Source organism: Ovis canadensis, chromosome X (genome assembly GCF_042477335.2).
Source record: "Ovis canadensis isolate MfBH-ARS-UI-01 breed Bighorn chromosome X, ARS-UI_OviCan_v2, whole genome shotgun sequence".
Classification (NCBI taxonomy): Eukaryota; Metazoa; Chordata; class Mammalia; order Artiodactyla; family Bovidae; genus Ovis; species Ovis canadensis.
Window position 1 is genome coordinate 134,716,790 of NC_091727.1, and position 20,870 is coordinate 134,737,659.

At 40.7% G+C, this 20,870-nt stretch overlaps 1 protein-coding gene across 1 annotated transcript in view; it reads right to left on the reverse strand.

Moving 5' to 3' along the window:
- The window catches only part of NOX1 (NADPH oxidase 1), a 179,223-nt gene that overhangs the window by 51,025 nt on the left and 107,328 nt on the right, over nt 1-20,870 (reverse strand). The window lies entirely within an intron of this gene.

Below are 20,870 nucleotides of genomic sequence, written 5' to 3' on the forward strand. Positions count from 1 at the left end.
AGCCTATGGGGTTGCAAAGAGTCAGACATGACTGAGCAACTAACACACTTTTCACTTGAGGAAGAGGACTAGTAATTTCATTCATATGGATAAACAATTTATACAACTCATTGAGCAAAAACAAAACATTGCTATAAATCTAAATAATTTCCAGAATTCTGAACTCTTGTTTTGGTATTTATTAAGTCAGTACTATAGAATTTCTGACTTTCAGAACCTCTACCAATCTTTTGCTGTGCTGTGCTTAGTCACTCAGTCATATCCGACTCTTTGTGACCCCAAGGACTGTAACCCATCAGGCTCCTCTGTCCATGGGATTCTCCAGGCAAGAATACTGCAGTGGGTTGCCATGACATCCTCCAGGGGATATTCCCAACCCAGGGATGAACATGGGTCTCCCGCATTGCAGGCAGATTCTTTACCCTGAGCCAGAAGTGAAGCCAAATTTTGCACTATCTGCAGCTAATTTCCACCTCCAGGTGCCAGTATTTCACTTCATTGTAAAGGAGAAAGCAGCCTGAATGACTAGCACAAGGGCAGCAATGACTGACAATAGCCCATTGTGTAACTCTTCCCTGGGGGCATTGATATTTTCATATGCGTGCTTTAAAATATGAAGTAGATATGTGTATCAGTTTGTTCACACCACCTTAACAAAACAGTACAGACCAGATTGCTTCTCTGGTGGCTCAGTAGGTAAAGAATCTGCCTGTAATGTGGGAGACCTGGATTCAATCCCTGGGTCGGGAAGAACCCCTGGAGAAGGGCATGGCAACCCACTCCAGTATTGCCTGGAGAATCTCATGGACAGAGGAGCCTAGCAGGCTACAGTCCATAGGGTCGCAAAGAGTAGGACACTACTGAAGCAACTAAGCACAGCACAGATTGTTTAAACACAGAAATTTATTTTTTCACAGTCCTGGAGACTGGAAGTCCAAGACCAAGGCAACCATCAAGTTGGTTTCTGGTGGAACCTCTCTTCCTGGCTTGTAGACAGCTACCTTCTCGGTGTGTCCTCACATGGCCTCTCCTTTGTGTTACTGGAGAGAGGGAAAGAAGAAGAGAAAGGGAAAGAGAGAGGGAGACAGGGACAGCAACCCTAACAGATTAAGGCCCCATCCTTACAAACTCAACCTTTATTACCTATTTATGTGTCTTATCTCCAATACAGTCACATTAGGGGGTTAGGGCTTCAACACATGGATTTTGGAGACACACAGTTCAGTCCATAAGACTGATTTTTCAGAATATATTAGGGACATAATTTGAAGTACAGAAAAAAATTATGAATAAAGACATGCAGAGAACAAGACAATGGGGGAGTAGGTGGATGTGGAGTACATCTCTCTCCGTGGATACATCAGGAACACACCTTCAGACACAGAAGTGCATGCAGAACACCAGCTGAGAGCAGACAGGAGTGCCTGACCAGCAGAAAAGAAGATCCAGACCCACGCAAAACTCAGCAGGACGAAGGAACTAGGGGGAAAAACAGGAGTGTAAGTAGGACTGGATCTGCCCTCGGCAGGTGGGGGAACAGAAGCAGGGGTCTGATCCCCACATTGGGGCAATTGTCTGAGTCAGAGGAGAAACATTTAAGGCTGAGAGTGAAAGAGCTGATCTGTGGCAGCCTAAATGGAATGAGAATCAGACAGTCCTTGCCGCAGCCATACATACCCCAGACAGGGACGTAGATCCCCTGGAAGGTGCAACAGCTGGGAGCTGGAGTTTAGGGATTGTGCAACAAGCCCAGGGTGAGGGCTGCTGTTGACTGTGGAGAAACTGATTGAGATGTGAGAGAGGAGATTGTGGTGGGAAACACCTGTGGAGGAAAACCAGGTAGCCATGGAAGGCGATACTGCTGAGTCACATGTAGGGGGTGGAGCCATCACCAGAGCCTCTCTCCCTCCCCACACACATGCCAACATTGGCAGCTGAACAATAGAGAAGCTGGCCCACCAAGCACCTGATGCACTGAACTACAGAGCAGGACCCCAGCCAGGGGCCCCTCTATGTGTCTGACATTCCAAACAACAGAGACGGATCCCACTTAGAGGCAAGGGAGCCGTCTAAGTGCCTGAAGGGGCAGAGCTATGGAGAAAGACTGGCCAAAAAGGCCTTCTGATCACCAGTTACAAGAGGCTCGAAAAAAGACTCATAAGTCCATAACTCCTGCGACGGAGGCAGTCAGTGCCCCTGCACATTTGGCACCACCAGAGTCCCTGCAAGCCAAGCAGCTGCGTCACCTTCACACTCAACTCTCACTGAGGCAGAGCTGCCACAGGCAAAAAAAGTCATGCGTCTATGCACGCAGGGTCCCTTCAGTAGTGTCCGACTCTTTGTGGCCCTGTGGACTATGGCCTGCCAGGCTTGTATGTCAGGCTTCTAGGGGAGCTCTCCAGGCAAGAATACTGGAGCATATTGGCCAACACTGGTTGCCATACCCTCCTAGAGCACTATTTTTTGCTGCCCTAGCCACCAACTCCCCTGACTACCTGATGCTGCCAGAACCCCTGCAACCCAAGAAGCTGCACCACCTCCACACCTGGCCCTCACAGCATCAAACCCAAGTCCTCCAGGGCAGCCTCAGGAGCAAACCCCAGTGGACGACCCACATGTAGAGGTGGAAATAAAACCACAATTGAAACACAGGGCCAGTGTGATTAAGGAAGAAGACCCAAAACCTTCCCAACAGCTGCACAAGCTGCAGATTAAATCCGCACGATCAACTAGGCAGACTCTGTGTCTATGGAATATATAAAAGGTCATCAAGAGCTCCCACAAAAGAAAATGCACTAGTTCTGATAGCTGTGGACAATGGAGGCAGGAACACAGAGGAGTAGGACCAAATTAGAATCTGAGCTGCCCCCACAGCAGGTCTAGAGATTAGCACAGTGTTGGAGGGAATCCTAGGAAGGTAAGAGGGACTGTGACTCCCAGTGAGGGAAAGGACCCTGACAGTAGTGACTCAAGAAAAACATTTTTGACTTGTTCTGTAGATTCTTTAGGATTTTTTTCTTTTTCTTTTTTCCTTTTTCCGCCCTCTGTTGTAGTTGTCGATTTTATTGGCACTATGAAATCTAATTCAGCATTTGAGCTCTCTTTTTCTTTTTTTTTTTCCTCAGTCACACTTTTTATTGTTGTTATAAACCTCTGCCTCTATGTTGGACTTTCGCAGTTCTGGGGAGTTTCCCTTTTCTCTTTTTTTATATTTAATTTTTAATTTTTAAACCTATTATTTTTTCTACATTTATTCCTTTGTTTGCTTTTCCTACTGTTCTTTCCCCCTTGCAGTTAATCTTTAATGTATATAAATCTTATTTATCTACCACTATTTAACTTTGCATATCTATTCTTTCTTTCCTTTCCTCTCAAATATTTGCTAGTTTTATTTTCATTGCTTTATTCCCCACTCGGCACCTTGCTTTAGTTTTGTTAACCAGTTTGTACTTTAGTTAGTTTTTTCTGGTAGATATAATTTTTGGTTTCCCTTGTTCACGAGGTCAATCTATTGTACTTACTTTTGTTGGACTGTTTTGATTTCGCTTATCAGTGTATATGTATACGTGTATATTCAGTTACACTTTTTATTGTTGCTATAAACCTCTGCATCTACATTGGGCTTTTGCAGTTCTATGGAGTTTTCTTTTTCTTTTTTCTTTCTTTTTACATTTTTTCCTTTTTTCTTTTTGTAATTTTACTTTTTAATTTTTTAAAGCTATTATATTTTTCTGTTTATTCCTTTGTTAGCCTTTCCCACTGTTCTTCCCACTTGTAGTTAATCTAGAATGTATATAAACCTTCTTCATCTGCCTCTATTAACTTTGTATACCTATTCTTTCTTTCTTTTCCTCTCAACATATTTGTTAGTTTTGTTTTCATTGCTTTATTCCCCACTTGGCACCTTACTTCAGTTTTGTTTTCTAGTTTTGTTCTTAACTGGTAAATATAATTTTTGATTTCCATTGTTCCCTGGGTCAATCTATTGGACTGTTTTTTTATTGGACTGTTTTGACTTTGCTCATGGGTGTATATGTGTATAGTCCATTATTTTAATTATTATTTGCCTGATTTTGTAACTGCTATTTGGGGTTCATCTTTGGTTTCCCGTTTTTGGATATCTGTATTACTCTCACTTAATGCCATAACAAACGACTTGTGGAATCTTCATACCTGACCAGAGATCAAGCCCTGAGCCTTTGGAGTGGGAGCACTGACTCTAAGACCCTAGACCACCAGAGAACTAACCCTTCTGCTGCTGCTGCTGCTGCTAAGTCGCTTCAGTCGTGTCTGACTCTGTGCAGTCCCATAGACGGCAGCCCACCAGGCTCCCCCATCCCTGGGATTCTCCAGGCAAGAATACTGGAGTGGGTTGCCATTTCCTTCTCCAATGCATGAAAATGAAAAGTGAAAGTGAAGTTGCTCAGACGTGTTCAACTCCTAGAGACCCCATGGACTGCAGCCCACCAGGCTCCTTTGCCCATGGGATTTTCCAGGCAAGAGTATTGGAGTGGGGTGCCATTGCCTTCTCCAAGAGAACTAACCCTAGGGAGTATCAAATAGTGAGAACTCGCACAAAGGAAACCACCTCAATACAAGAACTAGCATAACCCAACCACCAGTAGCACCCTGTGCAGGACACCTCATCTTAACAACAAACAAAACAAAAATACAAACCCAATTATCAGTAGATAGGATTACCACCTCACTCATCCCTGCCCATCAGAGGAAAAACAAACAAATAAATAAAAACTCAGTACAAACCTCACCCTATACAAAGCTTACACAAATCTCTGGACCAACTTTAGGGGCGCAGAAACCAAAACAAAGAAAGAATACAACCTTGAAGCCTGGGAAAAGGAGATCTCAAACACAATAAGATTTTAAAAAAAATAATGAAAAGCCAGAGAAATACTACACAAACGAAGGAACAAACTAGAAACACAGAAGTCCAAATAAATGAAGAGGAAATAGGCAAACTCCTTGAGAAAGAATTCAGAATAATGATGATAATGATGATCAAAAACCTTGAAAACAAAATGGAGAAAAAGCAAGAATCAATTAACAAAGATCTAGAAGAATTAAACAATAAACATATGGAGAAAAACAATAAAATTACTGAAATTAAAAATACTCAAGAAGGAATGAATAGCAGAGTATCTGAAGCAGAAGAACGAATCAGTGAGCTGGAAGATAAAATGGTGGAAATAACTTCTGAAGAGCAGAATGTAGTAAAAAGAATGAAAAGAACTGAGGATTTTCTCAGGGACCTCTGGGACAATGCCAAATGCACCAGCATTTGAATTATAGGAGTCCCAGAAGACGAAGAGAAAAAGAAAGGGTATGAGAAAATTTTTTAAGAGATTATAGTTGAAAATTTCCCCAACGTGGATGGAAAAGGAAATAGTCAATCAAGTCCAAGAGGCTCAAAGAGTCCCATACAGGATAAACCCAAAGAGAAACATGCCAAGACACATACTAATCAAACTAACAAACACTAAACACAAGGAAAGAATATTAAAAGCAAAAGGGGAAAGCAACAAGTAACATACAAGGGAAACCCTATATGCTTAACAGCTGATCTTTCAGCAGAAACTGCAGGCCAGAAGGGGATGGCAGGATATATTTAAAGTACTGAAAGGGAAAAATTCACAACGAAGATTACTGTACCCATCAAGGATCTCATTCAAAATTGATGGAGAAATAAAAAGTTTTTCAGACAAGCAAAAGTTAAGAGAATTCAGTACCACCAAACCAGCGTTACAACAAATGTTGAAGAGACTTACACACTCAAGAAATACAAGAAAAGAAAAGGATCTGCAAAGTCAACCCCAAACAATTAAGAAAATGGCAATAGGAACATATATATCAATAATTACTTTAAATCTAAATGGATTAAATGCTCCAACCAAAAGACACAGATTGGGTGAATGTATACAAAAACAAGACCCATATACTTTACATACCATTTTCGTTATGTTGGCCATTATCTGTCGTATTAGAGACCTATTAGATCAGGTGTGTACTGATCTTTGGTCATCTGATTATAATTAACAACAGGAAACTCAAAAGCTAATTGAAATTCAAAGCCTGTAGTTGGTATTAATTGTGACACTCACTGTAGGATAATGTAGTCAGGCCATTTCACTGGGGAACACTTGACTTCAATATATTTAGGTCTTTATTTTGGGGCTCTTCTGATTCTCCAGAGAAGAGTCTTTCAGTCTCCTATCTGGGGGACACATACCTGGCCACTAGATTTCTGGAAACTGGGTGGAGAAGAGGACTAAAGCATCAGTATTCAGTATGTAAACATTCACATAAGAAAGAAGGTAGTCACTTTATGACCCCTTGGACTGTAGCCCGCCAGGCTCAGTCAAGATGACTAGAGTGGGTAGCCATTCCCTTCTCCAGGGGAATCTTCCTGACCCAGGGATTGAACCCAAGTCTCCTGCATTGCAAGTGGATTCTTTACTGTTTGAGCCACCAGGGAAGCTGAAACAGTCACTTAATCTCTATGCTTATGGTTGGATAACTTTGTCCTCAATTGTATCCTCCCCCCAGCTGGAGGTTCTCGATTTTATCTTTTCCATAAAAGAAATCTGCAGTCTTTTGCTAGGAAAAAGGACAGTTGCTATATGCATGAAATGAAGGAAGGATTCCGGGGATTTGCTTTTTAGACTTTCAACCAATGCCCCTATTTTTAGCCTTATCTTCATTCCCACTTTCAAAGGAGCTGTCAACTCCTGAGCCCTTTTGGGGGGCAGTGCAAATTGTTTTTTTTCCTCACTATTGTTATAAGGTTCAGCCTTGTCAGATCTGTTGAGTAAATTACCCACTTCACCATTTGGTTTCCAGCTTTCAAAATACTATCTATGCTGTCTTCTTTCCTGTTTTTTTTTTTTTTTTTTTGGTTCTTGTGGGTTATGCCTTTTTAAAAAAATCCCTTCACTGTCATTTTACATATTAAAAACACATATTCTGGATACTAATCCTTTTGTTACTATTTTGCAAGTCTTGGGCAAGTCTTGGAGGTTTTCTTTCACTGTCATTTAAATGGATCTTGGTGAAGGAGCAAAACCAAATTCATATGTTCAATCTGCCACCCTCAAGTAGAACCATGCTTTGCTTTTACAATTTAAAATACATATTTTCACATACAAGTGAAAATTTCCAGAAGTGTAAAAGTCTAATGGAAAACATCTTTTTGGCCCCAGAGTCTTTACAGAACCCTTTGGGTCACACCTTTTTGACTACCGCTGAAACATCAGTTCCGCTGTGGAGAACTTTAATGAGCTGCAGTACCCAGCATGTATCATGGATAGAGAGAACTGACAGAATACTGTGAAAATTTGCCATTATATTGGAAAGTGTTTCAGTTCCTGTCTCAGCTTGCTAAGTCAGGGTCCCTGCAGAGGCTAAATAGACAATGTTTGCATGACATGATTTCAGGAAAAGGTCTCACTCTCAAGTTTGTATACTCCCTTCATTCTGCCATTGCCACCCTCCTTGGTGCCTGAAATCCTTTTAGCCAAAGACAGTCTTTTCTTTTCACAATCAAGGAGCAAACTCTCCAGGAGAGGAATGTGATGCCATATGGTCACAAGAAGCTATTGATGGGTGCAGAGACCACCAGGGTTCTGAGTATTTGAGGTCAGAGAAAGGGCACCTTTAAGAAGGGCTGGGAGCACAAGAATAAGGGGAGGTCTAGATAAAGGAAGCTTGGAACATTGGAAGTGAACATTTTCTACTTCACAGTGCTGCCAAAGTTGGCAGGGGTGGAGCCTCAGCCTGTTACAGTTTAGAAAACACTTTCTTCACACTTATGAAAAGTCAATATTTCAATTCTTGTGCCTGCTGACCTGCAATAAGATGGCAGGAGTCCAGGGAGACATGTGGAGAAGCAGCGAATGGAAGTGAAGACAAGTGCCACAGATGGAAGAAATATCAACCACAATAACAATGATGGCTTTGTCTTTTGGATGCCTTCAGTGGGGTTATTCAGAGAAGGCGATGGCACCCCACTCCTGTACTCTTGCCTGGAAAATCCCATGGGCAGAGGAGCCTGGTGGGCTGCAGTCCATGGGGTCGCGAAGAGTTGGACACAACTGAGCGACTTCACTTTCACTTTTCACTTTCATGCATTGGAGAAGGAAATGGCAACCCACTCCAGTGTTCTTGCCTGGAGAATCCCAGGGATGGGGGAGCCTGGTAGGCTGCCATCTATGGGGTCGCACAGAGTTGGACATGACTGAAGTGACTTAGCAGCAGCGGTGGGGTTATTTCAAAGTTGACAATAGCAAACAGAAAACAAGTATTTCAGGGAAGTTTAAAGATGCACATCTAATGTACCATTTGGCCTTGTGCTTACTGGTCCATGCCCTTCAGTCACAGGGCCACAGGCAAAATCACATGGTTGGTATAGACAGCAGACAATGTAGACTCATTTGCAATCAGGTTGTCAGGGCTGTTTGATGTGTTTTGGAATGTACTTCAACCTCAGGCAGCTTGTGACATGGCTCATAACAAGACAAAGCTTGCCACATTACTTTGGTCCTCATTACTGTCAGGCAACCCATTTGTTTTTAGCACAGGCTATGTAATAGGGAAAATAATGGGATGCAAGCTCTGGTATGTATCTGTGGAATGAAGGGTGAGGAAGGTGAAGTCTCTCCTGTGCCATGAAGGCCAGAGTTACCAATTTGATCTGCACTGGCTATATGGAGAGATATAAACAGGTCTGACCTCTCACGCTTTGGTGATGGGAATGGAAAATGGCATAGCCCCTATGGAGAGAAATTTGTTTCAATCTAGTAAAATTAGATGTGCATACATAAATCAGTCATACTTTCCAGAAACTATTCCAAAGGCATACTGGGGAAAAAAAAGCAAAAATGGCATATGTCCAATGTATTCATTGTGATATTATCTGTAATAGCAAAAGACTGAAAGAAACCCAGTACATCCATGAAATGGAATAATATACAGTTATTTTGGCTACCTGATACAAAAATCCACCTCATCAGAAAAGACCCTGATTCTGGGAAAGACTAAGGACAAGAGGAAAAGGGTGTAACAGAGGATGAGATGGTTGGATGGCATCACTGACTGACTCAATGGACATGATTTTGAGCAAATTCCAGAAAATAGTGAAGGACAGAGAAGCCTGGCGTCCTGTAGTCCATGGGGCTCCAAAGAGTCAGCCATGACTTAGCAACTGAACAACAGTTACAAAAAGGGATAAAGAGATTTTTCATGTATTGACATAGAATGATCTCCAGGATATACTAAGTGGTAAAAAAGTAAGACAGAGACGTTTCTATAGTTTGCCATTTTTTCTGTACAAAAAGGGTAGAAATCATACTTGCTTATATTTTTCAACAAGAAATATCAATAGTATAAACCAAGCTCTTTAAAAAACTGGGAGAAGGAAAGAAAAGTGCAGTGATAGGAATGGAAGCTAAATGTCTCTGAATGTACCTTGTTATCTAGTTTTGATGTTGGAAGGCTTATTAAAAGTAAAAGTAAATCTGAAGTAAAATTAAAAAAGTAATCCTTAAAAACTGAAAACAAACTGAAACAACTGAACCTCACTGTATATTAAGTTGATAGCATAATCACACAAAGAAGAGAATCATGTCAAATGACTTTAAAAGACAGTATCACCAGGCTCCTCCATCCATGGGATTTTCCAGGCAAGAGTACTGGAGTGGGGTGCCATTTCCTTCTCCAGGGGATCTTTCCAACCCTGGGATTGAACCCAGGTCTCCTGCATTACAGGCAGATGCTTTACCATCTAAGCCACCAGGGAAGCCCAAGAATAAAATGATCCACAAAGATGGGAATTCGGCTCCCAGTGAGGGGACATGTGTTTGATCCTTGGCCTGGGAACCAAGATCTCACAAGTCTTGCAGTGTGTCTTAAAAGAGAATCCCACAAAGAAATCTTAAACTGCTTTCAGTAGTTTTATTTTTAATCTAATATTGGCATGTTATTTTTAAATTACTATCGGCTTTTTTACAAGAAAGCAAAAAAGTATGATATATTTAGAAACCAAGGTTATTGGGGTAAGAGAAAAAAGATATAAGTACAAAATAAAGAAATTAGGTAAAACCCTATACTTTTGAATTGGAAATATTATAAACTCATTTTTTTATGTTTTCAAAATATTTTCCTTAGCTCTATCCAGTGACAAGCCTAGAAGGAATGACAACTCAGTAGCAACAAATGTCTGGGTCTGAGTCAGTAAATGTATAAGATGAGCCTGAGACATCTTGTAGCAAAAAGCAAGGAAACTACCAAAGATTACTGGGATTCTGTCAAAAGAAAAATAAGCCATTTTGAAGGAGATTGCACTGGCCAATGATGAGACAATTTGTGCATTAAAAGTAATGAATGGATATCTGCTTTTTATTTTTAATTGGAGGATAATTGCTTTACAATATTGTGTTCATTTCTGCCATATATTAACATGAATCAGCCATAGGTATATGTATGTCCCCTCCCTCTTGAACCTCCCTCCCACCCCCCCATCCCATCCCAACCCTCTAGGTTGTCACAGAGCACAAGGTTTGAGTTCCCTGCATTATATAATAAATTTCCATTTAGCTGAAGCATATTAAGAGCTTGGAAGTGGAATTGCCATCCTTACAAAAGTTTTTTTTTTAAACAATGGAGGGCACCAAAAAAGGTGGAGTAGGTAATTCCAGGGTTTGGTCCATCCACAAAAGCAACTAATAAGCTATTAAACTTTCAGAATCAACTTTCTTGAATCTCTGGAATCTATTAAAAAAAAAAAAAACAACTCATACCAACCATGGAAAAGCTTAATGAAAAAGATGCTACATCAGGAGAGCACAGTGGGATTTTTTAAAATTGTATTTATTTATTTTTGGCAGTGCTGGGTCTTCGGTGCTGCTCAGGCTTTTCTCTAGTTGCAGAGAGCTCTAGCTGCAGTGCACGTGGCTTCTCTTGCCGTGGAGCATGGGCTCTAGGGCGTGGGGGCTGCAGTAGCTGCAGTTCCCAGGCCCTAGAGCACCGGCTCAATAGTTGTGGTGCACAGGATTAGCTGCTCTGCGGCATGTGGGATCCTCCCAGATCAGGGAACAAACCTGTGTCTCCTGCAGTGGCAGGTGGATTCTATATCACTGAGCCACCAGGGAAGCCCCAGGACAGCAGAATTTTAAATTGTGTGCCTGCCATTTCTCACTTCGGATTGGCAGCAGCTGTGGAGATAACAGCCTGTACTCCTGGCGCAGGTTGCTGTGCCAGAGGAAACGCTGATATAGACCTTATGCTCCAAGAATTGTGAATGTGTATTGTGACCTGTCAAATCTGCTGCTTCCTTATTACTTGCTTCCAAAAACTAGAGTCTGGGGGGAAATATTACAGCAGAGGAACCTGGCAAATGCTACCTCAGCCAGGTGATCAAGTTTAACATCATTAGTTATGTCATGCTGTTAGCATGCATCCTTGATATGATACCATGACGACAAGCTTTATCTCCGTGGTCTTCCCCCCAAGAACATGTAACTCCAGTCTCATCATAAGAAAAATATACATAAATTCTACAAATTACATAAACAGTACTTCTCACAACTGTCTTGGTCATCAAAAATAAGGATAGTCTGGGAAACTGTCACAGACCAAAGGAGGCTGAAAGAGACATGACAGTTAAATGTCCTATTGTATCCTGGGTGGGATCCTGGGAGAAAAAGGGCTCTAGGGGAGAACTAGGAAAATCTGATTAAATGATGGAGTTTAGTTAATAAGTGTATCAATAACGGTTTCATAGTTGTGACAGATGTACCATAGTAATGTAAGATATTAAGGAGAGGATATATATATATATATACAGATAGTTGATTCACTTTGTTGTACAGCAGAAACACAACATTGTATAGCAATCATACTTCAATTAAAAAAAAAAGAAACTGGTTCATGAATGCAAATGTAGTAACTGGTATACTGTTAAAACACAACAAAATAAAAGCTACATTTTTCTTTTAAAGGGAAAAAAGAATAGGGGAAACTATATGAGGGATACATGAGAACTCTCTGTATTATCTTTGCAATTTTTCTGTAAATCTAATACTACTCTAAAATAAAAAGTTTATTACATAAAGAACAATGACTGCATTGGATTGAAGCACATCAAACATATCAAAATACATAAATTCATAATGATGCTAAAAGCAAAAAAAAAAACTTTGTTGAACACCATTGGAGATTGCTAAGGCAACGACTTATTACTCAAAAAGCCAATAAAGAGAAAATGAAGGAATCATTTATCCTGCCTTTCCCTGTATAAATGATGTCTCAGAGTAAGTAAATAGCTGATGAGAGACAATTGTTATTTATGGAATTCCAGCTAATATATGCAGAAAAAATGTTAGCATTAGAAAATCACCATTTTACAATTCCATAATAATCTAGGCAATGATTATTAGATAAAAGGTTGATGGAAATTTTACAATAGGGGAGATAAGCTGGCATCATTTAAACTCACTGATTGATTTAGCATCAATCAAAAGGAGATATGCAGACATGATGAACCTCAAAAGGTGCTGCAGTTGGAAGCACCTAGCACCATCTATCAGGTGTCCTTGCCAAAATATTGATGCTGAATCTAATCAATAATCTCTAGACCTAACGGTTCATAGGAAATATAGGTGACAGGAGAGCAAGTTAAATAATATCATAAGAAAGCAATTGCCCAAATCCAGAGTGCATGATAGTCTATAGGAAAAAAATGAGCCAGTTTCAACAAATTAGTGACTTTTAAAAGGGAGTATGGACTATTACAGAATAAAAGAGACTTGAGACCCATTACCCAAGTGCAATGCACAAATTTTGTTTGGATCCGGATTTGAACAAACCAACAGTACAAAGACATCTTGAAAGCATTTGAGAAAATTTGAATACAGACTGAAATTAAGGAATTATTGTTAATTTCGTTGGATGTGATGATGGCATAGTGCTTATGTGTATCTCTTAATGTCTTTAACAATTATAAATTGCACACCAAAGTGATTATTGTAAAATTTCCTTTAAAATCCTCCAGTCAGATGAAGAGAAACAATGATTGGAAGCTGATGAAATAAGAATGGCAAAATGATAACTGTTGAAGCTGGGTGGTAGTACATGAGAGTATATTATATTCCCTCTTTTATGTATGTTTGAACACTTTTATAATAAAAAGGGTTTTTTAAAGAAATGTAGATTAGGGATATGAGCCCTACATCCCATTCTGATTTACCCTTAGTTGTGTAATTCTGGTCAAGTCACTTCATTACAGTACCTGAACTCTTTCCTTAATGACTTGGAAATATAACCGATAAAATGATGATGATAAATTTTATTGTATCTAATATGTGCCTAGAATTATATCAAGTGGTAAAAATGAACAAAGAACTGCACATATCCTATTCTCCAGGCATCAGGGTTGGGGTGTGAGAGCTAGGGGAGAGGAAATATGGCTTTGGAAATGTAAACTATTATATAGAAGAAAACTATCATTTGTAATTCCATCATGCAGAAATAAACACAGTAAGATCTTGGTATATATTTATACACCTTCCAGACATTTTACTATCTACATATACTTGTCTTTTTTAAAAAATAAAATTTGAACTATTCTGTATGTGTCTTCTTGTGCCCTATTTTTGTTTGTTTTGTTTTCTGTCTCTGTGTGTACCATTATACCCTTAGAGTAATCAGTGGACACTATAGTATATGGAAACAAAAATATGTAACCATGATCTAGTTTCTTTTTTCCCTTATACCTCTTTGATTAATTACAATAAGCCCTTTATTGAATATGTACCACATATGGTCATCTCCAGCTTAAATTCTTGAAGCTGGTCTCTCAATATGTAGTTTTACTCTCTTGCAATTCATCCTTCACACACCAAAGTGATCTTCCTGAAATAGCCCTAACTACATCACTCCTCTGCTCAGAAACCCTCAATGCAAGAGGTTGTGTGATTCCATGTGTATGACATTCTCAAAAAGACAAAAGTATAGGGAAAGAGCACAGGTCAGTGGTTGCCAGGGTTTAGGGGTGTGGGGAGGGTGTGACTATAAAGGAGTAGTATAAGGAAATTCTTTTATTTATTTTTGGTTGCACTGGGTCTTGTCGCTGTGCGCAGGCCTTCTCTAGTTGCGGTGAGCAGGGGCTATTCTTCATTGTGGTGCACAGACTTATTGCAGTGGCTTCTCTTGTTGGGGAGCACAGGCTCTAGGGTGCATGCGCTCAGTAGTTGTGGCACATGGGCTTAGTTGCTCTGCAGCATGTGGAATCTTCCTGGACCAGGGATCAAACCCCTGTCCCCTGCATTGGCAGGTGGATTCCTATCCACTGTGCCACCAGGGAAGTCCAGGAAATTCTTTTGGGTATTGAAATTGTTCTTTGTCCTGATTGCAGTGAGCCAAGCCATGGGGAAAGAGCAAATTGAAGGGTCAAGTGAGGCAGGCTGCTGCTGCTGCTGCTGCTAAGTCGCTTCAGTCGTGTCCAACTCTGTGCGACCTCACAGACGGCAGCCCACCAGGCTCTGCCATCCCTGGGATTCTCCAGGCAAGAACACTGGAGTGGGTTGCCATTTCATTCTCCAGTGCATGAAAGTGAAAAGTGAAAGTGAAGTCACTGAGTCGTGTCCAACTCTCAGCAACCCCATGGACTGCAGCCCACCAGGCTCCTTCATCCATGGTATTTTCCAGGCAAGAGTACTGGAGTGGGGTGCCACTGCCTTCTCCATGGGGAAAGAGCAAATTGAAGGGTCAAGTGAGGCAGGCAGAGGTGGGTAAACCAGAGAAGCAGAGTCAAATGGGTCCAGACAGCAAGAAGGGACTGACGTTCAAAGCCAAGAATATGAGCACATGGAGGACAGGAAATTATATAGAGCAGGCTAAGCCATAGGCTAGTTTGGGTAAATACTAGAGATAAGCTTTCTTTGTTCCCTTCTGTAAATGCATCTGCCCCCTTTAAAAAGCCAAAGCTGAGTATAAAGTATCAAGTGATTTCAGTCCTACCCAGTCTAGACCATTGGACCAAACATCTATGGGGAGCCAGTGTATTAGAATGGGAGAGGTGTGAGCTTTGGAATAAAAAAGACCAAGATTCAAATTCTACCTCTTCCCCTCAGCATAATAGTTGTGTGACCTTAGGCAAATCCCTCTCAACTTTAGTTTCTTCATCTGAAAAAATGGAGATAGATAGCATCTACCTCAGACGACTGTTGTGATGAAATAAAATTATGTAAATGATCCAAAACGAAGCTTGGCATCTAACAAGCACTCAACAGATAGGAGCCCACTTCCTTCATAGGCATCTATCATACTTGGCCTTATATTTCTAGTGAGTTGTATGCATTACATCTCTCCCTCGCCAACCAGATATTAAACTTGTTGGGGACAGACATCATTTTTAGCATATATTTACTTTTTAAAGTAATATATTTTTCAGACTACAAACACCACATAAAACTATACAGAAGTCAAACGTTGCAAACAACACAAAAGAAATCCCCAATCATCTTCCCCACTTCCCCATCCAGAGAACGGCCGTAAAGAGTGTGCAACATTTTCCTCCAGCTCCTCCCACCACCATATTGTTGTTTTAGGTTTTTTTTTTTTTTACAAAAAATGGGGTCATTGTTGAAGCATGAGTCTCAAAATAGTCAGGAAAAGTTTTATACAAAGAGTGTGAGCATGTGTCAAAGTTTAATTTTAACTCATGAAGGAGGAAACCAGCAGGATGGTAAAGTTAACTCAAAAGAGGATGTGAGAACTGGTATTTATAAACAGTCAGTTAAAAAATAAAGGATTGCTAAAATAATATTGCTAAGTTAGAATCAAAGCTGATTAATGCTCAAGAGGGCAATAAGAACCAAAATCGTGATGTCTTCCTTAGGTGGACAGAAAATGTCACTGCATCAGTTTTACAGAATTGTACAATGACTAAATCCTCATCAGTTATGCTAAATTATACTTCTCTAGGCCTAAAGAGTCAGATGACACCTAAATAGGTGTGTTGGAAAATGCTTTCAATGTGACATTAAAGCATCAAGTAATCATCTCTTCCCTTTGTATTAATTTCCTATGCTGCTTTAATAAATTACCAAAAACTAAGTAGGTTTTCTTAAAAAAAAATATTTTCCTAGTTATGACACTCAGAAATCCAAAACCAGCTTCACAGGGCCAAAATCAAAGTGTCAGCAGGGCCTGGCTCCTTTTAGAGGCCTTACAGGACAATCTATTTCCTTGTTTTCATCCTAGAGCTTCATTTCTCAGTTTGTAGCCCCTTCCTCCATCTTTTTTTAAGTGGTTGTCAACATATTTTCTTTTTAAATTAATTAACTAATATTTTCTTGGCTGCCCCACCATGGGGTCTTAGTTCCCCAACCAGGGATTGAATCCGTGCCCCCTGCATCAGCCAGGTGGCACTAGTAGTATAGAGCACACCTGCCAATGCAGAAGACAGAAGAGGCTTGCGTTTGATCCCTGGGTCAGGAAGATTTCCTGGAGGAAGCAATAGCAACTCACTCCAGCGTTCTTGCCTGGAGAATCCCATAGACAGAGGAGCCTGGCGGGCTACAGTCCATGGGGTCATAAAGAGTCAGACACGACTTAGCACCCCTGCAGTGGAAGCATAGGGTCTTAACCACTGGACCACTAAGGAAGTCCCTCTTTCTCCATCTTAAACCCAACATTATAAAATCTTCAAATATCTCTGCCTCCATCTTCACATCATGTTCTCTAGCATACCCAGATCATCCAGGATAAGTTCCTATTTCAAGACCAACTGATCAGCAATTCTCCCTTAATTCTCCTTGGCCATATAAGATGGCATATTCACAAGTTCTGAGGATTAGGACAAGGAGATCTTTATGGCAGAGCAGGAAATGGTGGGCATCACTCTTCCTATCACACCCTTGTTTCCAAGTTTGAGTAATTCTTCATAACCTTATCCTATACACTTTGTTCTCCAACTTGCTTTTTTTTCACCTGTCTTTTCACTCAGCACATGCTGTATACACCTACATGATTCTTCTTAATGACTGGATAGTATTCCAATTATGGAGTTGCAAGAATTTAATCTTTTCTCTATAGATGGAAATTTAAGTTAAATAGTTTTTCATGGAGACAAACAGTGCCTCAATGAATATCCTTATACATATTTCTCTGCACAATTGTGGCCATGTTTCCATGAGGAAAAAATTCTAGAGGTTAAAATTCTGAGACAAAAAGTATGCCATGTAATTTTGACAAATACTGACAAGTGACCTTCTGAAAATTTGTGCCAATACTTTACTCTCATACCAGTGATATGAAGGTGCCTGTTTATCTCCAACATTACTTATACTCAATATTTTGGATTCACTTGTCTTTCAGCATCTATGTAGCTCTTTGAGATAGCTACATAGACTCTGCAGGCACAAAATAAGAGTTTAAAAGTTGATGAACAGAACTGAAAATTAGTTATTGTATTTACTTAATATACTCATGGCTGAATTTATCTTTGTTACATCCTCCTTGCTAGGCTTCTTTTTTTAATTGAAGTATAGTTGATTCAGTTACACACATGGACACACATATATAGATATATTCTTTTTCAAATTCTTTTCCAATATAGGTTATTATAAGATATTGAGTATAGTTTCCTGTGCTATACAGTGGGACCTTGATGTTCATCTATTTTATATAGAGTAGTATCTATATGTTAATCCCATCCTCGTAACTTATTCTTCCCATTAGAACAATGCAAATCCACGTGTACAACTCAGAGGGCTTGTCCTAACAATAACACATTGGTAAGAGAGCTAATATGTATAAGTGTGTCTTGAATATTATAAAGTGCTATTCAGATGTTATTTCCATATATGGAAATGTGTTTTTGCAGGTAGCTTTCATATCTTACACAGACTAGCCTTGCTATTTCCCAGATTCACATGGCATTTGTTTCGTTGCCAAGGCCCATAACATACTTTCACTGTGCACCGCAGTTTCTAAGGCCTGAAGTATATGACTGATGGTGCCAGTCTTTCAGGAGGAAAGGCATAAAATTGTGGGCATATGCGTCCTCTGAAGACAGTAATTGTGTGGCCGAATCAAACTGACCCCATTTTGTTAGCTCTTAGGGCCAGAGTCCTACTCCCTCCCCTCTCGGGATGACTTAGCTTCAGCCTACTCACTAGGAATGCACCCAAGCCAGTTGAGTTCCCTATTAACTTTTAGCTTTGCCTTCATCTGATATGAAAACTGGAAGGATACTTTTTGCTAATCTGGATGATTAATGATAATGAGACTCCTTGGATGGGGAAGGAAAGAACCCTGGTTCCCAGAGGTGCAAATGTGTGTCTTGCTTGGTAGCCAGATTCTGTTTTTAGCTTTGATCCCTTTTCAACTCCCCCATACCCCTTTCGGGGGCACAGAGTGGAGCTGTGAATATCCCTGGGTCATTGTCCACCAGATCCTGACTATGCCCACAGTAAACTTCATAATTGCACTTTATGGAGTTGCCTGCTTCATTTTTCGGTCTTAAAGTTCCTTCTCAGTTCAAAGGATATAACTCAGTATCCCCGCCTCCCAACAGTAATAAAGCCCAAAAGCAAAAACTTCAGAGAAGGAGGATCTCCACTCTTGGGAAATATTTTGGAGGGTCCAGAGTCAACTGATTTTGTACTAAAAGATTTGTCAGAGACAGAGCCTTGTGGATTTAGATGGACTGTTTGGGGGAGTACCCAACCCTACAGCCATTCACCTCACCCTATCCCAGGAAGTAGTAATCAGTTCTGTAAAGCTAAAGACTATGGCCTTGTAAGGTGCAGACATGAGGAGAGTTAGCTGAAAGAACACTCAAGGTTGACCTAGACTCTCAGAGCTATGACAGCTCCTGGAGGGGTGTTATTCTGTAGTGTCCCCATCCTCTAGCATGTTCTGGGGGTCAGTTTCTCAACAGCAGTAAGGGCAGTGTTGGCCCGAGAAAAGTATAAGAGAATGGGCTTCAGCACTCCCCTGCTCTGATTGGTTATTTCTGGAGGAAGTGGTCATACAATCCTGACTGGAATTGCTCCCTCCAGTTTTACTTCCACAACCAGGATCTGGAAGGTCTGTGTCTAAGAACACGATTCTCTTCACCATCCTTCCCCTCCCCACCCAACCCCACTTCCCAACCCTCTCAGTCTCCCGCCTACAAGCGCATGTGAACACCCCCTCGGTTTTCCTCCTAGGCTTCTCAGGACTTGACCCTTCTCTAGAGTGAATTGAGTGGTACCCCTTGATAAGTATTTGTGAAAAAGCATGCTTGATATAAACCCAGCCATAGCCCATAAACTATTCTTGAAACCACTAACACATTAAAATAATTTCACAAAGGACCTAAGAGGACTTAGAAGTTTACATCATGATCAAGAGTATAAGGTCTGGGGCCTGAGTGCCTAAGACTGAATCCTGGTTCTGCCACTATCTGTGACCTCAGGCAGGTCACTTCACTTTTCTATGCCTTAGAATCTTCATCTGTAAAATGCGGAATCACAGTACTTACCCTCAAGAGAGTTGTTTTGAGGATTGAATGAAATAATGCATATAAAGCACCATGCCAGACATATAGTAAGTGCTCATAAATATTAGCTAGCATTTAATTCTCCTACCGTGCCTCATGGTTCTACGCCCATAGTCTTTAATATTGACAACTATTATTTATTAATAATACACTTCCTTAATATGTTCATTTGTCCATACTTAGCCTACTGAATTTTCAATGACATAAGAATAGTTGTTGCTACAATGGTCTACCGTTTCCCCCCGCAATTTTAATTCTGCACTCCTTTTCCAAGGTCCATTTGCTGGCCCCATCTCTGCCTCCTGTCCCACCCAGACTTGCCCCTACAAAAGTACCCTGTGTTGAACCTCCCTGCCACCTCCCACCCCTTCCTACCCCTCTGTGCTGTTACAGAGCTCAATATTGTAAAGCAATTATCCTTCAATTAAAAATAAAATTTAAAAGTACCCTGTGTTGCTTTAAGATTTCAGAAGGTAAAAAGAGAGTAATCAAAGAAGTGTTTGTGGATGGAAAGGAGCACACTCCTCTGCTCTACTCCAATATTCCACAGGGCATCTCCTGGGCATCTATAAGATTGCTGTGGAACAGAAAGGCCACCACCTATAGGAAGTTCTGAAGGTTCATTTGTGTGATGTATCACTGGTGTGTCTTCTCTGTGGAAAACATAGCAGCTGGTGTTTCAAGTGGAACTTGCTCCACAATCTTCACCCTAAACTCTGCATTCTTGGCATATTAAGTCACTGAGGATGGAAAGGATTCATGCAGGAAAATAAGTCTAGTGTGGCGTGAGCCACATTTTTCTGCCCTATATATCTCCACTTCAGCTCCAATTGGCTTGCCTGGGTCAACTGTGTGTTTCTGTGTTCTTATAGCACCTGATCCTTAAGGAGCTGACTCACAGGGCTTTTCTAGACCAAATTATAGCTCCACACTCCTCTTGCTCTTAAATAATGGAAGGCACATTAACCACTGGGAGAAATTATTGCTTGAATTCCAAAGAGGCAGTGTGTTCTTCTGGAGATTTGGTAGGCTATTTCTTTCAAATTTACCTTGAATAACAATCAGAGGACAGTGGTGTGTGCTTTTTATGACGACCACCTCCATCTCCATCATGAAAGATGAGGATGAGGAATGAGGGAGTTATGTTGAAAGAGGAAATCTCCACTTCTCAAAAGCAAGTCACTTTACTCTTCCCCAAAATAAGTATCCAATCCTTTCAGTCCCAAACAGTGGCTGAAGATGGCAAAACCACACAAGACATGTCAGGAAATAGGACAATTCTGGCTCACGCCCTGCTGCTTAGCAGAGG